Source organism: Nesoenas mayeri (assembly GCF_963082525.1).
Source record: "Nesoenas mayeri genome assembly, chromosome: 5".
NCBI lineage: Eukaryota > Metazoa > Chordata > Aves > Columbiformes > Columbidae > Nesoenas > Nesoenas mayeri.
This window is the reverse complement of record NC_137548.1, coordinates 47,860,916-47,879,103: the sequence shown is the minus strand read 5'-3', so window position 1 is coordinate 47,879,103 and position 18,188 is coordinate 47,860,916. Positions and strand designations below refer to the sequence as shown.

Sequence of the window (18,188 nt, the reverse complement as noted above, 5' to 3'; positions counted from 1 at the left end):
GTTAAAATACTACAAAATTTTGTTATCCTATTCCAGTAAATCTTTCCTACTTAATCATTGTTCTTAGGTCACCCTGGAGGGGCAGTAAGTTGTCTAGACTTAAAACATGCAAACAAATGAAAAAAACTAAAAAAGCCCCCCAAAAACGAATAAACAAACAAACAAAAAAAGACAAAACTAAAAAACCCACCACATACACACATACATGCGAGAAATCATGCATCTCTCTGAGAAGACTGGGTATACATTCCTTTCTGTTCCATCCAGCTCTCTGAGATGGACCAGATCTCTCACTTGGCAGTATTCAGCATATGTGGGTTTTTTATTATAATTTCAGCAGAAATTTAATATTACAAGTTTAATGGTGTCTGCAAGTCACATGTGAGAAAAGGAGTCAATTTCTGCTCCAGTTGTGCTAAAGCTGTTCGAGCAAGAATTTCTACCTATTTTACCGCATGATTTGTACTGCTTATATTTTATGGCCTTGATTTATAGCCTATGTTACAGGTTTCTCTGATACTGTTCCCTGCCTGTGATTTGGTAGGTGGGAGCAGTCTCCTGATACTGCTGACATGAGGTGTATGTGTTGGACGCAGTGCATTCCCATTGGCCACCAGAACCAAGGCCTTGCAGTGGAATGGGGAGTCTTGAAAGAAGTTACTGCATTTAACATCTGCTGGAGGAGAAAGTTTCTGCAGGAAATGAGATAGTAGTCTGCTTCTGGAGTGTGAGCTGGGGGTGAGCATTTGGCCAGCCTCCTGCCACATGCAGCACATGGCAGCAAACGCAGCATTGCAGCAGTTGGTGTGCAGAGCCAGAACTGCCATAGTTAAAGTTGTGCACTCATATATTAAAGGGAAGGAGGGAGAGGAGACCTTTGCAGCTAGGTTGAGAGCAGACTGCCACCAACAGTTGTGTTGAAGCATTCCTCACTGCTATGAGATCTGTGAACGGTACTTTGGAGAAAATTCTCCCCTGGGTTTTTGATGCTTTTCAACCACAAGTCGTTATCATTTTTAACAGGGTGGACTTCTCTGCAGCACTCTTCCCCAGGCCTTCCAGTTGTGGGAGCTGACTGAGGAGAGAGGAGAAGTGGGATGGGGGGAAAAAATCAGACTTGCAAATCCTTCTTTTCCAGGGGTTACAGGACTGCCTCTCCAAAACTGTTATATTACTCTTACGGCAGTTGCCTCTGGAATTGCAATTGCAACATATTCGGTCTCTTCTCCTAATAGTTAGAAGGGAATTCTTTAGCTTTTTCCTTTTTCTCTCTTTTCCATACCCTTTTCCCTTTTACTATGCAGTGAGAGAGCCAGGGAAATGGATAAGGGCCTGCACACATCTGCCCTTTTCACAATGAGAAAGGAACGTTTCTCTCTTGCGTATGCTATGGCTGTGTCCTAACAAGAAAACAAAAAACTATGATGATGGATTTTTTTTCCCAAAGTGTCTGTTTAGATCCACAAGTAAGGTATATTTCTAGTAGGTTCTGTGCTTTTAGGCATATTTGCAATGTTCACCCTTTATATGTAAGTCAATATTTTGGGGGGGGTTTTAGAGGTAAATAATTAAGCATCAAAGAAAACTTAATACAAGCAAACCTTCTCTCCCTGCTTTCAAGAACACTGACTTGAGCAGATATCACACAGACTTTATTGCCACTTCCTTCCTTCTTAGAGGCTCAAAAGAGGATCTCCATTGCTTGACAGTTCAGTCTGCCTTGTGCAGCACCACTCTGCTGTGCTTTGTTCAGTCTTAGTTTCAAGGACTCAGGTCATGAGGATTTCAGTACCATTCCTGGGTGATTATTGTACCTGCAGTTCTCACAACAGGTTTTCCTTTTCTAACTTCACCTCTGCTCTGAAGCCAAATAAAACTCTTAGAGTATGACATTCCTGACCTGGTTTCTGGGCCTCTACAAGCCTGTAGCGCAGGTCACTTATTGCAAGTACAGAATTACTCTGACTGTTACCTTTCCTTTTTGTTTTGTATGCAGAAAAAACTCTCTAAACCCTTCTTCTGCCCTACGTAGTTTACAGACTGAAAGTGCATCTTGTGGGCCTGAAGGAAAAAGTTTGGGCATTTCTCCCTTCCTGTTTTGCTTGTCCCTTGGGCAGGATCTGGTTCCCGGTAGCCAACATGGAAGATGCCCTAAGGAGCACGGAGGGGAGCAGGGGCCAGGCTCTTGTCCCCAACCTGGCCCAGAGAGTGACAAGGCCCTTCTGTGGGGGTAACTGTTCCTAATGTCTGGTTGCTGTCAGTGAAAGGCAGCTCTGCTGCAGCCTCAGCAACAGCATCTGTTTACTTAGGCACTTTCAAACTGAATGCACGTGATTTCAGAAAGCAGAAACACATTTTACTTGCCCAGTATTGCATGAAATGATCAGAAAACAGATCTGGTTATAAGGAGACTTTCCTTGGGAGAGTAGAAGAGGAAAATAATAATTGTGTATTTTTTACTCCTTTAAAACAGCACCTCTCACAGCTTACCACATACTTAAGTGTGTCTGCTTAGTGACTTGTTTGTTTCCATTTCAAACCTGGATGTAATTAACATAATTTTATAAACACAAGTGTACAGAAGAAGTATAATAGAACTTGAGGGACCTTGTTCTTCAGAGCATTATGTATACTGCTTTCTCCAGCAGTTCCTTTTGCAGAGCAGTTTATGGGCAGCTTCAAAGTATTTATCCTGTTTAAGAACAATATTAAGTATATTAATTAGCTTTAAAATGTTCTGGGCTTTGTTGTGCTTTAATATATTTAAAGATATTTTCTATGGTGAGACTTCAAAGTGACATTTCTACAATTCCTTTCACTGTGCAAGTGGACTGTCATATTCTCCCGAACTGCATAAGCTACCTGCTGACATCATCAGATGAGATGAGGTTTTTGCAGATAGGCGCACAAACCATGTTTGAAAGTGTCACAGAATCATAGAATAGTTTGGGTTGGAAGGGACCTTCAAAGGTTATCTCATCCAGCTCGTGGCAATGAGCAGGGACATCTTCAGCTAGATCAGGTTGCTCAGAGCCCTGTCCAGCCTGGCCTTAAATGTCTCCAGGGGATGGGGTAGCTACCACTTCTCTGGGCAACCCATTCCAGTATTTTACCACCCTCATTGTAAAAATTTTGTTCCTCATGCCTAGCCTGAATGTTGAGAAGAGTTGGTGACACATCACCAAGCCTTTTATCAGAAGAGGGAGGGAGAAGCTCAGAATCACAGAATCTTGGGGATTGGAAGGGACCTCAAAAGATCATCTAGTCCAATCCTCCTGCCAGAGCAGGAACATCTAGGTGAGGTTACGCAGGAATGTGTCCAGGCGGGTTTTGAATGTCTCCAGAGAAGGAGACTCCACAACCCCCTGGGCAGCCTGTTCCAGTGTTCTGTCACCCTCATTGAGAAGAAGTTTCTTCTAAAAATTAAGTGGAACCTCATGTTCCAGTTTGAACCCATTGCCCCTTGTCCTACTATTGGTTATCACCAAGAAGCACTTGGCTCTGTCCTCATGACACTCACCTTTTATATATTTGTAAACATTAATGAGGTCACCCCTCGATCTCCTCTTCTCCAAGCTAAAGAGACCCAGCTCCCTCAGCCTTTCCTCATAAGGGAGATGTTCACTCCCTTCATCATCTTTGTTGCCCTGTGCTGGACTCTCTCCAGCAGTTCTCTGTCCTTCTTGAAATGAAGGGCCCAGAACTGGGCACAATATTCCATATGGAAGGTGTATATCCTTTACTGGTGTGCATATGCTTTCCTTGTATGTGGGCCAAAGAAAAAGCATAAACTGCCCAGAGGCTGGGGTGCGCACAGGCAATACAAGCCTCATCCAGAGCTCAGCTGGAGGTGCTGTGCCCATGTCTCTCAGCCTCCAGTTCTCTGCATCATTTTGTTGCATCTCCATGCAGCTGGTATTTTTCTCTTCATTAAAATCCATTGCCGGAAGAATCTCCTGGAACGTCAGGCAGAAACTTCTACATCTGTAAGTGTGTAGACATCAGAAGCTGTCAGAGGGAATTCAACAAGGTAGAGAGAAATATCTTTTTGGCCAAAAGAGTGAAGTCCACACGAGTTCCGCTATTCCTTTCTCTCCCTAATGCAGTATCTTTTAAAACTTCCAGTCATATCTGCTGCTTGTTGAAAGGTATTTTCATTCTGTTGTTCATTGTTCCATCTTACACTCGTTCTGTGGTAGTGCTGCACCAGTCCTCTGTCTCACCACTGTCGGTGAAAAGCCTTTCCTTTGTCCTTCAAGCAGAGTGCCTTGAAGTGCAGACAGGTTTTTGGTGGCCTTCATTTGCTGGATTGGGAGTGCTCTGCTTAAATGAGGGAATGAGTTAACTACTGCACAGCACAAAAGAGAGAGGTTATTGCTCTTCTTGGTAGTTCTGAAGGCAATCTGTTCTCTCTTTAACTGGTGTCCTCACACCAGCTCATTTGGTAGTTTCTGGTGAGTCTGAAACAGATGTTGCCTGTGAGCATGATATTTCGGGGTCACTCTTCCCCGCGGCAGTTTTCCACCTCTGGTGGTAAATGGCCTGTTGATAAGACTGCTGTTTGTCTGATGTGGTTTTGATTCTGTTGTTGGAAAAGCAGTAGTGGGAAAAGTGGAAAAGTAGATGTAGGTGGGAGATGTGGCCCTTTTACCACTCCGCAGTCTGAGGCAGGGGGCTGTTCTATGATAGGAATGTGTGAGCGAGGTATGTCTGCAAGATGCGAGTGAATGCAATTTCAGAAGAGAGTGTCAACCTATCTTTTCCCTCTATATTTCATGCTGCATCTTAGCCATCAGTTCTGTCGGCCCCAGAGAAAGCTCATGCCTTTTCTCGTTTCGCACACTTAGCTAAGGTTACAGAAGTTCATTTGTCGTAAGGTGAAACTCCTGTCTGTTGTCATTTAAAAGCCTTTACTATGACAAATTACAGTGCCACCTCTGCTCTGCCCAAGTGTGCTTTAAATGAAGCACAGGTTTGGTTCATTGAAGGAGAGCCGTCACCACTGCAAGAGTCCGTAGTGTTAACGTAGCACTCATTCTTACAGGACAGAGTGAACTTCCCGTTCTACAGATTCAACCAGCAGTTCATGCAACCTATCACTGCATCTTTTGACATGTTGCATATAAATACACATTTTTAAAGCACTTTTCCTAGGCTTCCAGAGCTCAGGTCATTCAATCTGTGTTCTGTTAGGTGCATCCTACCTTCAGTGTTTCTCTTGCAAACCAGTGAAACCCAAATTACAGCTTGCTCAGAAGAGACATGTTCAGAGAAGTCTGGAGGGTGAAGTCCTAAGAGCTTGTGCAGAGAAACTGCTTTGCTCTCTGTAAACACTTAGGATGCGGTGATAGTAGTTCTTCTGGTTTTAGGTGCCTTTCCAGAAGAATTGCACTGAGGGTGGTAGGGCACCCTAATCCTATGTTTGAACCATGAGACCCAATGAGCTAATAGATTGAGAATAAATTGCTGCAGCAGTTGCATTCACAAGTATCATGAACAGCTTCCTTGAAGTGGTGTTTGATTATTTGAGACCAAGATTTCAAAACATTAAAATAGTTTAAACATAATAACTCAGCTAAAACAATTAAGTTCTGTGGATATGTTTCATTTTTCATAAGTCTCTATTTTTTCCCTTTTCGGAAAATGGACGAGAAGGCTGTAATAAAGAATAATTAAATCTGTAACCCAAGCAAGACACAAAAAATTCAAAATCTAATGCTAATCCATTTTTTTTTATTTTGCAGGTCATTGTTGAGCACTCACATGCACAAAAGAATGCACATCGTTAGCATTGACAAAGACCTGACCATAACTCTGAAATTCGTAGCTTCCAGGAGTTTATCTCACAGTATCATTCTGTAAATGATTTTTTGTGCTATGTTGAGCAGTTGCCATGAGAATAAGTGTCTGTCTAGAGCACTGCAAAGCTAGGCAGATCTGTTGTATTTAAAGAGAGTCATGTTGCTTTGATTCATAATTAATCTTCAAGACACTAAAGCATCTTGACAGTATAAAACAAACAAATCTGACTGCTTGACAGATTAGACAAAGTGTCTTGCATTGCATTGCATGCATTGCACTGAGGCTCAGTAGATAACTGCTGTGTAATTCCTGGCTTTCCTAAAGAAAAGGTGTGTGTTGTGTGAGGTTGCGCTCCTGGTGAAAATGTGTAGAAATGAATATGCTTTCACAACAAGCACTTCTGGCTATTTGGTTAAAAAAAAAAAAAAAAAAAAAAGAAGTAGTATTGGATCCTTGATCTTATGTAGCACAACACAGGATGTGTTTGTTGCAAGGGGTGATGATATTTAACAAAACCTTATTCCTGTTGCATCTGGAGGTCTGATGTATTTGTTGTTGATTACATGTCTGATCCAACATGAGGGGAAGGAGAAGATCCCATGAAGCACCCCACTTCTGGCTGGAGAGCAGCTCTGTGAGTTCCCATGTCAGGAAGTTCACCTACCAAAAAGTAGAAGAGAAGCCTTATTGAAGTCTACTTTGTGGGTGATAGTCATATATAGGCAGAAGCTCATGAGGACAAGTGATAGGCTTGGGAGGATTTGTTTGCACTGGGAATACAGTGTACTTCTGTAAATCTGCAATGTATGGTACATGGTGCCAAAATTACTTATTGTGAATGCTGTCAAATGCTTTTGGAAATAATGTATGCAAACTTGTCCCATTCTTCTGTGAAAAAAATTCCTTCTAGCTTTTCATGGTGGGGAAGGGAATGGAATAAGCAGGTGGTTCACAGTCATACTTCAGGGCACATTAGTGTACATGTCTTTAACCTTAAAAGGTTGTTAGTGTTAGTCCATGAATTCTGACTTTGAAGCTTGCAATGGGTGACGTTATTTTACCAATCTTTTTCTTTTTAAAACAAAACAATGCACTCTTTGGTGGGCTTGCTGCTCTGGGCGAGAGGTGAGGTTCACCTGTTAAACAGAATTTTATGCTTAGCAAAGAACTTTCCTCTGTAAGTCTGTGTTATGCCAAGAACATGGAGTATAGTTTATCACAGAATATTTAATAAGTTATATATATAGCTAGAGGTGTCAATTTTTTTAAAATAAAGAAATCTGTTCTCTTTCTTGTGGCTTTAATGGTAGAGTGATATGCAGTAACTCGATGATTGCTCACTACAATCTGCAGTGTCCTTTTGGCACAGTCTGGTTTGAAAACTGCTCTGGTAGGCCCAGTCCTACAGTGGATCCTTCCAATAACGCTTCACCTTCCTTCGTCCTCGCACCAGCAAGGTAAACAAGTTGCATTTTGTTTTGCTGGCCTTTGCAGCCAGATATCAATGAAGATGATGCTTCATTCTGAAGAAATGAACTATCACAGGCATCTCTCCAACTGCCATCTCACTGTCAGGAGAGGCTTGCTAGCTACAGCATGAGTGTTCAGTAGTGACGCCTTGCATCTTCTGCATCAAGCACGGCTGGCCTTGTGTTCCAGGGATCAGCAGATCCAGAATATCTCTGCTGGTGGCAGTTTTGTTTTTCATGATCTGGTTCATGCGTATGCAACTCAACACTGTGGCTTTCAACATGCAAAACATTTTCTTCTTCCTGGTCCAAGACAGAAATTGCACTGAAAGCTAAAACTAGTATTTGGAATACTTCTCATATTTTGCCCCAGAGCTGTGGGTATGTCGGTTTCATATTTTCATTACTTGAAAATTGACCACTTCAGACACTTTCCTGTTAAAAAAAAAAAAAAAAAAAAAAAAAAGAGCTAGATCTTTCTCAAGATGAATCTTTAAAATTAGGAACTTCTCACTTGAATGTCAGAGTTGTGTATAATTTGCTATGATGACAACCACATGGCCTCTGTCACAAAAGACTAAAATGTCTTGAGCTATTGTTGAGTAAGTTTGTGCCTGTTCCAACAGGTTCTTTGCTCCTGTAGCACAGATAAAGAAGTCAGCTCTGGGCTATGTTGTGTCTGAGCTTTTCTGGTGTCTTACAGTCACTCTGTGGAGCATTTTCAGCCTTTCATGTATTATGGTTATGCTAGTTGTATTTGTAGTTTCTGTTTGCTATTAATAGTATGTAAATGCTGAGCTTGGTTTGTGTTTAAATTATGAGAGCAAAGGGACGATCATTTGATTCCCTATCAGAATAACTTGCTATTGCCTCCATCTCTCCAGAGAATAATGTTTTCCCTTTTGGTTCCCATTACTATAATCAGATGCATTCAGAGCATTTTGTTTCTGTTTATTAACATGTAATCATGTGATTGGTTCTTGCATGCCAAGTAGATACTTTTTCCAAATGAATTCCATATTTTACGAGAGTTTTCAGACCAGCTATGTAAACCAAGTGCGTATGAGAAGCACTGCGACATGCAGTCTTTCAAACTTACGCCCTCTGCACTTCTGCCTTCTGTACCTCCAGAGCTTTCTGCTACTTTAATTGTTAATTCCCCTACTACAATGCCTAGTTAAATATTCAAAGCACCGGCTATTTAACTTGCCAAGAGATGTTGAATGTGGATTTTTTTATTGATCGGGATTTAGTGGGAGGATGACTTGCCTTTCTGAATGGATCTCTTGTGTCAAGGAAAGCTGCTGACCAAGAATATTTTTAGATGTTGTTAGTGATCCAAAGAATGTATTGTCAGATATTTTCAATCTTTTTTCTCTTTTTTTTTTGGCATCCCATCAGATTAGCATTCAGCTTGTTGTGTCTGCGTCCTTTGGCACTATGAATTCTTTGTATTCTTTGGAATAACTGGCTCTGATTACTTCTGTACCCTTTGTTTCTTTTGTTTCCTGATGGCAGGGGATAATATTGCCTCTGAACTTCTAAAATTATCCAGTAGCTGTAAAAATAAACAAACCAAAAACAGCGATACAAACAACCCCCGTTTTTCAGCCCCAAAGAATTAAAATGTATGCATATGGATAAGGCACGGATGATGAGTACTGTCTTCTTTCAAACTACCTTGTACAGAGTACAGGATCAGTCTGAGACCATGGTTCCAGAATCTTTAATTCTGAGGATGTGTGCTATTGTATCAGCCAGCAGTATTTTTGTCATTAGCCACAACACTGGGTTTGAGTCAGCTGAAGGAGGACAGAGTTTTCAGGCATGATCACTTACTTGTTTTTAACAAATTTCTTATCACAAACTAGCACTTTGGATAATGTGGCCCAGGTATTTTTGATTTCAGATACAGTCTGTGGCTTCAGGACTTGTGCTGGGGATGCAGTGGCTCGACAGAATGCACCTAATCTAGGAAGGGTATTGAGGCCTCATAGGTGAGCAAATTTTCACTGCATGTTTCATTTGCTTCTATCCTGACCCAAAATAGAACTTCTCACCTAAAAGCAGGTCTCTTAATCTTCAGAGATGTAAAGAAGGATGTTTTAATGTCTTTGCTTTATCCTGAATTCTCCAGTCCAATATGGCTTCAGAATTTATTGCGGTTTGTGGTATAGGCTGATTGCAAAGTAAGTGAGAACATCCCAGCTGCTTCTGCTAGTGTATTTTATTGCTGCATTGACAGGCACAGGAGCAGGATATCAATGAGGAGTCTTGTGATCTTAATCTGCTGTTGTATTGATATGTAATGATTCTAGAGATTGTCCCTTCCCTAGAATGAGCATTTGCTCATTTCCCTAGAATGAGTATTTGTGGAGCTTAGCTTTATGAATGCATCCTCCTTGCTGCTGCACCTTAATATGGTATCCAGAACTTGCAGCAGGTTACTTATTTCCCGAAAGATTATATCTCTCTGCATTTTAGCAGGGTCCTTTGTATCATCTGCACGAGGTGCAAAGCACAAAATTGCTATCTAAAGAGTGCAAGACTTATAGGAAATTGGAAAAATACGTTTAATTTTTTTAAGTGAATGGGGTAATAGTTTGCATTGAGATATGAATGGGTTTGTGCCAGTGCTCTTAAACACAACCTTCAGATGGATTTTAGTGGACGAAGCATCTGACCGTTAGTGTCTTGTCTTTTAGTATCCAGTAGGGTAGTAACATATTGTCACAAGTTCACTTTAAAACACTGTTCAGGAAGAAATTAGGAATCCATTTCTCCTTTTGACATAACTTTGGAAATGTTAAGAGTTAATTCAGGCAGTTTCCTAGGGCACCTACAACAAGGTGTTTTGGAATATGGTGGTCTTCATTGGATCCTGTTGTATGTTTTGTGGTTTGATACAAATTGTGCTTCTCTTAGTAGATGATTTCACTGGAAACATGGAGCTTATGTATATGAGTTTCTCAAAAGAAATAAAAACTTTGTTAGCCAAAATGGTAGCAGAACTGCTATCTGACCTCTGCATGGGTGAAATCTACATCTTTCTGTATGTGGAGAATAACTGTGTCACTCAGCAATTTGACGTGTAAAAATGTAGTTCCCCTTCTGATCAATACTGCCTGATTCTAGCCTTTTTATTTTGTTTTTGTTTTGTTTTTTTTTTTAGCATAACTCTTTTATGTCTTTTTAATCCTCTTGAGCAGCAAGAAGACAGTTTAATCAACAGACCCATTTCAGCTCTTCCTGGTGAAATTCCTGGAAGCTAATACTTTAGAGCTGTATGAAAAAAATAATGTGGAAACAGGACAATATTTGCAAAATAAGATACTGACTTGGACTTCTGAATCTCTCTATCAAATGTTTTTTTATTCTTATCTAAGAAAATATAAGAACATACACTCACTTATCCCTTTTCATATTTATACATTTTCATTCAGAATCAGTCCAGCAGTTGGTAAATATCAGAATATAATTAAGTCTCTCTTTTGCTTCTGCTATGCAAGTAAATAATAATGAAGGGAAGTTTATCAGTTGTTTGTTATTCTTTGTAATTTTTTTCATTTTTTGCTTAGATGAGTAAGAAATGTGTTGATTTGTGTCTCTTGAGAGGTTGAAGGGCTTAAGTAGCCTTTTCCTAGTGTTGCCATATGCTTCAAAACAGTCTGTTATCCTCTGCTTCCAATGAAGTCTTTCTGATTTGGGGGTGGGGAGGGGGCTTGTTGTGTGTCTGTGTGTTTTGATTTGGTTTGGTTGTTCTTGTTTTAATCTATTAGAAAGGCAGATTTTGGTTCTTTGAAAGACTATTAATCAAATCCACTACTCATGGGGAAGACAGAAATATGTTAGCTCACACAATGCAGTTAGCAAAGAGTGTTTTCACAGTGGTGTTCTTCAAGAGCTAAATTTGTGCTCATTCAGGTCAGCTCTTCTTGGAAATCAATGATATAGAAAGGAATTTTAGCTGTAAATCAGTGATGAAGACCAAAACATTAAGTATAGATGAGGTTTAACACAGAGAAGGCACTGAGGTTTTTCGTTGGTAAAATGGCTTTTGTTTTTTAAAGGGTCAGGAGAGGTTTTTCCCTGTTATTAATTAACAGCAGTGTAATAAATTTTGACTCGAAATTAACTTGAATAACAGAAATTTATTCCCGATGGACTTCAACGCAATAAGCAAAACCAGCGCTGGGCGGCCGGGGAGTCTCCGCTCCTCCAGTGGCGCGCGCGGGAAAAACTTCTTCCGAACTTTTTATAGGGCCGACAGTGCCGGGTTCGTTGCTCAGAGTGCTACGTCACTCGTTCTTTCTGCGCATGTGTCCTCTGTTGTCAGGCGGTTAATCTGCTATCTTCTCACCTACCCCTGCCCCCCACCTTTAGAGGATCGAACATTTAAGGCAATTGCGTAACAAAGGGCGGGGGCTTCCCGTGTTGCACAATAACCCCTGAGCGTTTCCTTTTAAGAAGCTTTAATGAACAAGCATCTCTAACTCTTAGAATTGTTTATTACAGCAGGAAGAATCATCTGGTGTTCTACAAAGGGTTTTTACCTGGAAAGTAATTTTTTTGTTAACATCTTCATAATGATCATGTTCACACTGTTTGGGTACATGTCAGCCTCTGTTGCCTTGAAGCTGGAGTTTTGGGGATGACGCAAGTGATGTGGAGGTACTAGGGATAAGAGACTCACTGCTTCTTGATTTTGTGACAATCCAAAGGCTGTACATGTATGAGGATGCTCCTGCACCCCCGCAACTCGACAAAGAACAGCTTGTGAATTGTTTCAAATCTATATGTGAGAAGACACTTTTTCCTTTTGGCGTCTCCAAAAGTTGTTTGAATCTGAAAGGATGCTTCTAAACAATTAAAATTAAGAGTTGTTTTCTGTTCTGAAAACAATTGTGAATTTGATATATTTATTTACATACTGAAAAGAATTAATATTAAAAACACTTCCTATAAAATATGTGGGATATACAGTTCATTGGTGTGAATTCTGTATTCAGTGCTGCTGATTGAGGTGCTTCTGTTCAACTTATTCGGATAACTAAGTGAAGCAGTCCTCAAGTTACCCAAATTCAAAATATATAAATAATTCTTTCATGGATAAATGTAGTGGAAATAGGTAGCTACCACTTTAAATCATTAGCTCAAAGAGGAGGCCGGTCAAACTTAAAGTCCAGCAAATGAGGTCAGGATGTTGTGTGAGATGAAAACATCATTACCTTAAAGAGTATGATTTTCTAAATAGAAAAGACCAAGCAGAGGCTGGAACAATTATTAAAATTTATAGCAGTCAATGAACAATAAAGCAGTTATCTATTATTGCATTTCCTTGTGGTGGATACACTTTCAAATGAATATGATTTACCACAGAGCTTCGGTACATAACTCTGTAATACTAAGCTAAGCAAAAATACCAGCATTGCAGTAATCAAGTCTGAAGAGTGAAGATCTGATACTGGTAGTGAGACTGTTTTTTTACTTACCTGACTGGGTGCTGATGGATGCCATCCTGAGCTCCTCTGGGTTGTGTGGTCTTGGAATTGCCCTTTCGCTTGAAACAGTAGTATATTATTAAAAGATTTGTACTAAGAGAAGTTTTGGGACTTGCATAAATTAGATTTGTTTCAATTCTGTGGAGGTTCAGGAGGGGGGAAGGAAGAGAAACAGTGAAGAAAAAAAATAAAATTTCATAATTGCCAGATCTTGAGTAATTTTTTTTTGTAAGTAGGTCTGCAGTGTATGTCATTAGGCACCAATTTCCATTTCCTTTTAACCCAGTTAGAAGAAGCACACATGCTAGCAGACTGTGTTTTGAGGGGAAATATGCTAAGAGGAAGGATCTTGATGTTACTGCTCTTGCAGTCATTCGTCTCATGGGCCAGGTGAATTTTATGCATAGTGCAGAGGAGAACTGGTTGAATCTTTTCCTTATTTTTCCAAAATTAAGTATTGATCATCTTAAGATAGAAACAAGTATTGGGCATTGCAAAATGGAGCCCAGAGGTGAAAAAAAAATATAGTTGTGCAGGCTTGTGTGTGTGAAGACATTCTCAGTAATGCATTGATACTGGCATGGTAAGTTAAACTCAGCCATACAAATATATACCTCAACTTAAATATTCAGTTGACAGCCCTTGGATCACTTGATCTCAGCAGGAGGGGAAGAGACTACTCCCTTCCATTGATTCCTAGTTTGATTTCTGCCAAAGTATATCTTTTTCTCATTCTCATGTCCTAGCTGGAAAGAATTAGCTAACCTGTACTCTACAAGATTGGTATCACATTCACATGGAGGCTGTCTTATTTCAACAGCATGGTATGTTAATAAACTGACTTTGCCATCGACTGAAAAATGAAATGTCTGTTGTATCAAGCTTCAGTGAGTGCTTGAAGTTCAAGGCTAATGTTGGAGGATGAAACTTTTACCGAATACTGATCAGTGTGACAGTATTTATTCTAAGAACTTGTCATCCAGTCTTGAGATTTTTTTGTTGCTGTTTCAAAGAGAAGAAAAAAAAAAGAGAGAATGCTTTTTAAATTGCTTCGTAGATATTACTGAGGAGAATTCTCCGAGAAATCAATAGGATTTTCAAAATGTTAAAGACCTGATCTCAATACAGCATATTACATTTAAATGGGTAGTAAATCATCTGGTATTGTAATTAATCTGGTGTAAATGAGACTAAAATCAGTATCAGATTAGTGGCTAATTGAAGGCCTCTGATTGTTGTGGATGTATATGTCTTCAGGGGCTGGGAAGAAGTTCAGATGGCCAGTTCTGCTGTGCAAACTCTTTTATTTGTTCTTTCCCACATTTGTTACCATGCTTTTCCTCCATGTCTGAATTGGGAAGCTCTCATAATCTAGAGCACTGTATAAAACAACTGAAGAGCTCTCTTTGAGGGAGAGGTATTTTGAAATTGTCTGCTAATCTCTGCTAGGAAAGATAAAGCTGAAACCAGAGCAGATAGTGAAAATTATATCTATTAATAAACAGATGTTACAAAACTCAAATATCCCTGCCTAATATTGGTGCAGTTGTCTTGTACTGTTCTTTGTCAAGTCCCAGTTCTGTCTCATTTTCTCACAGGCTTACTTTATTGTTTTGTGTTCTTGCATTCAGGTTGCAGGACAGCTGGTTGACAGAGAAGGAGGAATTGCATTTGTTTTTCTTTGAACAAACTGTATTAATTAAATGGTTCCCACTGGGTTTTCAGTTTGCTCTAAGTAGCATATATCACTAGGTTTTAAAAAACAACAGGATCATAATATTATTTTAGCTTAAGCGCTTTATGATTTAAGATGCACACTATAAGCCTGAGGCAGAACAGCAAACCTGGACACACAACTCTGAGTGTCCCACAGAAGACCATTTTTTTGTTGATGGATAAGAGTGCATTAACTAAAAGGGGGAGGAAGTTACTTTTTTAATCAGCAAAGCAGGTTAGCTGTTTGACCAGAGCAATCAAACATGAAAGTTAATGCAGCTTTGACGGGTGTGTTCTTTTTTTATATACATGTGCATATATTACTGGAGAACAGGGTGCCGAGCATGTTTTCTTCCTGCCAAAATGCTTTCAGTAGTGAACAGAAGGCTTCATCCACGGACAAGTTGTGGCTTTAAAAGTGTATGTCTCTATATTTTGCTTCCTGCTTTTCAACCTAGGTCAGAATGTTCTTCTAGCCAGATGAAAGCATTTGCTTGCATATTTTTAGGACATTTATGATCAGGAGTTTGTGTTGGAGTTACACTTAGAGCATGAGAAACTTTTGATCCACTAAGAAGAAACAAATTGATTTTTCTGTGAAGTGGGAAGGGTTGAAAGGAGAATTCCAAGATTCCTAGATCAATGCAGTTGACATATTCTGTCTCTGCTTCTATTTTGGCAGGGCAAAGCAGTTTGGCTTTTGGTTTCACACCTGTCTCTGGGATGCTCTCAGTGGGAGTTCATTTACTAGAGATCCCCAAGGTGGAAGACTCAGTGCACAAACAGGATTAAATTCTGTCAGAAATGTACCACTTGCATCCACTTAGCTCAGAAAGACCCAGGATGAGCTGCTTTTCCCTTTCATCCACTATCATAGTTAGTAAAATCTTTGTCCAGGGGTATGGAACAGTTGCTGCCCTCCTCTTAAGGTGATTGAGAACAAAACACCTTAAGAAGAAGCCTTTAACTGTACAGCTTCAGGCTATTTAGGTGGAAACCCTCTTTTCTTTCTATTTAGTTTTTTTTTTTTTTTTCCTTTGCAGGAGAGAGAGTCCTTGGGCTGTTAAGGGGGAGAAAGAGGAAGGATGCTGCAAAAATGGCATGGGAGGAGGCAGCTCTGTATTACCTTTTCGTCCTTAAGTGTGCCTTATGTATTTATATGTTGCATTGTATCAGAAAAGCATAAGCAGTATTGGACAAGAGATCAGAATTGCCATTTCGTGTTGCCCAGGTGAACTATTGAATTGCTAGGCTAGGACCTACAGCCTAGGTAGGTTCAGTAGCTTTCGGGAGATAAATTAACATGGATTTGAACTCCCTTGACCAGGTAAAATCACGGAACCCTGATTTCCTTTGCTATCAGGTGCTAGTGAAGGAGGATAATAGAAGAATACTGCTTTTGTGATAAATGTCATAATGCTGCAGTTCTGTTATGGAACTAGCATGCAATGAAGAACACACATAATATTTGTTCTGTACAATGAGTATCCACTTTGGAGTCTCTGTAAGATGCAGCATTGAAAAGAAGGTGTGCAACACAGAAATAGTCATTATTTTTCCTTCATCTCTACAGATTCTATTAGTTCAATACTGGTTTAATTATTTTCCTGGATATGGTCTCCTGCTGCTTATCCTTAAAGCATTGTGGTTTTACTTCCAAAGGTAGAAAAACTTTACTGAAATTTGGCAAGGCACTGTCGAAAGGATGCAATTTCTCTGAGTCTACAGAGACCGACAAAGGATGTAGAAAGTGTCATATGTTACACATTCTATGAGGTTTTTTGTCTAGACAGAGTATTAGAGTAGGGTTATGAAGATACTCAGGAACATCTGCAGTTTTTAAATGCAAATGCAAGAGGAGTGTATTGTTAAGTACCTTCTCAGCTGCCAGTTGCTTTTCACTGAATACTTACATTTTTTAATAAATCCAAATACCTGCAGTTGCTTCCTACTGAACAGTTTTGGCTTGTGTCCAGCTACTCGGGTATCATTCAGCAACTAATTGGTTTGGATTTTGCCCAGATCCAGAATCACTGTCTCCATCTGACACACAGCCTTTTGAGATTCTTGCTCCAAAATCTTAGTGTAGAAAAAGAACTAATATGTACACAGCTTTTCCTTCACAGAGGACTGGAAATCAGGGAGGTGGGATTCAGATTGCTGACAGCTAGCCTAGAAGTCCCTTTAGGACACACCTCAGGAGAGAACGTCTTACTGTCATCATGTTGGGTGTGTTCTTGGTCTCTTCTAAACCTTTGATATGAACAAGAAGTTCTTGTAGACATTCTGTTCAAGTTGACAATCCTTGTTCTCGGTGTTTGATGGGAAACACTTTGTACTGATGCAGTGTGGCCTAAGAGACTCTTCAGTCTCTTAGTCACCTCTGCTCTCATTTCTGGCTCGAAGTTGTTTATGAGGTTTCCTCTTTTCTTACGCCTTTCCTGTACCGCCCATCATCAACTACGAGAGCTCTTACCGTTTCACTTGAAGTGACCTGACCCCTGGCTCCCGTACCAAGGTGGCTGAGTGAAATGGTTGGTGAGAATAATGAGTCAGAGGAGAAAAATATGAATCAAACCTCAAGATGTTTAGGGACTTCTGACATCTGGACCACTCTTACTGAGCTGACAAAGCTAAAGCCAAATAGGCCATTTTCCTATATAAGTGCATTTATTTCCATCATATATTCAGCTGCCATAGACCTCAGGTATGTTTGGATTAAACTTGTTAAACCAGTACTTCTTTGTGAGCAGTGTGTATGATGAGAATGGTAATTAAACTGAGGTACTGGAGAATGTTCAGAGGAGGCAATGAAGCTGGTGAATGGTCTGGAGCACAAGTCTGATGAGGAGCGGCTGAGGGAACTGGGGCTGTTCAGCCTGGAGAAAAGGAGGCTCAGGGCAGACTTTATTGCTGTCTACAACTGCCTGAAAGACGGCTGTAGCATGGAGGGTTTTGGTCTCTTCTCTTGAGTAGTGAGTGATAGGATAAGAGGAAATGGCCTCAAGTTGCGCCAGGGGAGATTTAGATTGGATATTAGGAAAAAAAATCACGGAAAGGATGGTGAAGCAGTGGAACAGGCTGCCCAGGGAAGTGGTGGAGTCACCATCCCTGTAGATGTTTAAAAAGTGTTTAGACAAGGTTCTTAGGGACATTGTTTAGGTTATGGTTGGACTTCATGATCCTGAGGGGTATCTTCCAACCAAAATGATTCTCAGTTTCTATTATTCTAAACTATGCCATAAGGGACAAATTCCTGTGTCCAGCATCTTGCCAGCCTGAGGATTTTCCATTAGACTGAGGTCATTCTACTAATCTTTACTGGTTTCTAGGGGAACAAGCTCATTTTAAACCACAGTAGTAATTAAATCTGCATGTCTACTGGACTGATTTTATATTTAATTAAAGCAGAAGTATTATGGTGGAGTAGTTGAGATAAATGACAGCCAACATTTGCAAGACTGACATAATCTGTTCTTTTTTCTTTTTTTTCTTTTATTTTTCTTTTTTCTTTTTTATGTTTTATGATTTTTTCTTAGTGTAGTAGGTGTGATAATTGTTGGAAATATGCACTAGCCTGGAATGTTCCTAGCAGGTATTTTCCAAGTTTTGAATAAAAGCATAGAAAATTTCCATCAGATGGAAGATGCAGAGTACATAAAAACTTGCAGAATTTCACATCAAACCATATGTTGTGTTT

General features: G+C 39.9%; 1 protein-coding gene across 1 annotated transcript in view; it reads left to right on the top strand.

The window, feature by feature from the left end:
- LDLRAD3 (low density lipoprotein receptor class A domain containing 3) overlaps positions 1-18,188 on the top strand; it is a gene marked incomplete at its 3' end in the record, with an annotated part of 112,781 nt that overhangs the window by 79,946 nt on the left and 14,647 nt on the right. The gene's annotated exons all lie outside the window — the stretch shown is intronic.